Raw genomic sequence first — 1,915 nt, 5'->3', positions numbered from 1 at the left:
GTTCTGGAAGAAAGAGAAAGACTTCATTTTATTAAAAAGGCAGTGACATTCTAATCAGCATACTACAGCATATTACTACAATGTAGGCTACATTATATGGTACAGCAACAAAATAAACTCAAATCGGACGCCAATTTATGAATGTATTCCTTTCTCTGGTTGGCAGTTACTGGCCCCAATAGGAATCAGGTACGGAGAGGACAGACAGTCATTCTTCCTTAGAGTGTCAGTCATGTTTTAGGTAGAGTTATAAGGGGTTAAACTAATGGCTCCAAGCCTCGTTAAGAGGGGAAGGTGACTGCCCAAGTAGTTTGGCTGTGAGACTGAGAGGAGAGAGGAAGGTGGGACTGAGAGGAGAGAGGAAGGTGAGACTGAGAGGAGAGAGGAAGGTGAGACTGAGAGGAGAGAGGAAGGTGAGACTGAGAGGAGAGAGGAAGGTGAGACTGAGAGGAGAGAGGAAGGTGAGACTGAGGAGAGAGGAAGGTGGGACTGAGAGGAGAGAGGAAGGTGAGACTGAGGAGAGAGGAAGGTGGGACTGAGAGGAGAGAGGAAGGTGAGACTGAGAGGAGAGAGGAAGGTGAGACTGAGGAGAGAGGAAGGTGGGACTGAGAGGAGAGAGGAAGGTGAGACTGAGGAGAGAGGAAGGTGGGACTGAGAGGAGAGAGGAAGGTGAGACTGAGAGGAGAGAGGAAGGTGAGACTGAGAGGAGAGAGGAAGGTGAGACTGAGGAGAGAGGAAGGTGGGACTGAGAGGAGAGAGGAAGGTGAGACTGAGGAGAGAGGAAGGTGGGACTGAGAGGAGAGAGGAAGGTGAGACTGAGAGGAGAGAGGAAGGTGAGACTGAGGAGAGAGGAAGGTGAGACTGAGGAGAGAGGAAGGTGAGACTGATGAGAGAGGAAGGTGAGACTGAGAGGAGAGAGGAAGGTGAGACTGAGAGGAGAGAGGAAGGTGAGACTGAGGAGAGAGGAAGGTGAGACTGAGGAGAGAGGAAGGTGAGACTGAGAGGAGAGAGGAGAGAGGAAGGTGAGACTGAGAGGAGAGAGGAAGGTGAGACTGAGAGGAGAGAGGAAGGTGAGACTGAGAGGAGAGAGGAAGGTGAGACTGAGGAGAGAGGAAGGTGAGACTGAGGAGAGAGGAAGGTGAGACTGAGAGGAGAGAGGAAGGTGAGACTGAGAGGAGAGAGGAGAGAGGAAGGTGAGACTGAGAGGAGAGAGGAAGGTGAGACTGAGAGGAGAGAGGAAGGTGAGACTGAAAGGAGAGAGGAAGGTGAGACTGAGAGGAGAGAGGAAGGTGAGACTGAGGAGAGAGGAAGGTGAGACTGAGAGGAGAGAGGAAGGTGAGACTGAGGAGAGAGGAAGTTGAGACTGAGGAGAGAGGAAGGTGAGACTGAGAGGAGAGAGGAAGGTGAGACTGAGAGGAGAGAGGAAGGTGAGACTTATAGGAGAGAGGAAGGTGAGACTGAGAGGAGAGAGGAAGGTGAGACTGAGAGGAGAGAGGAAGGTGAGACTGAGGAGAGAGGAAGGTGAGACTGAGGAGAGAGGAAGGTGAGACTGAGGAGAGAGGAAGGTGAGACTGAGAGGAGATAGGAAGGTGAGGCTGAGGAGAGAGGAAGGTGAGACTGAGAGGAGAGAGGAAGGTGAGACTGAGAGGAGAGAGGAAGGTGAGACTGAGGAGAGAGGAAGGTGAGACTGAGAGGAGAGAGGAAGGTGAGACTGAGGAGAGAGGAAGGTGAGACTGAGGAGAGAGGAAGGTGAGACTGAGAGGAGAGAGGAAGGTGAGACTGAGGAGAGAGGAAGGTGAGACTGAGGAGAGAGGAAGGTGAGACTGAGAGGAGAGAGGAAGGTGAGACTGAGAGGAGAGAGGAAGGTGATACTGAGGAGAGAGGAAGGTGAGACTGAGAGGAGAGAGGAAGGTGA

The sequence above is a fragment of the Coregonus lavaretus genome, assembly GCF_964263955.1.
Source record: "Coregonus lavaretus genome assembly, contig: HAP1_SCAFFOLD_375, whole genome shotgun sequence".
NCBI classification, from domain to species: Eukaryota; Metazoa; Chordata; class Actinopteri; order Salmoniformes; family Salmonidae; genus Coregonus; species Coregonus lavaretus.
This window is presented reverse-complemented; position numbering follows the sequence as displayed.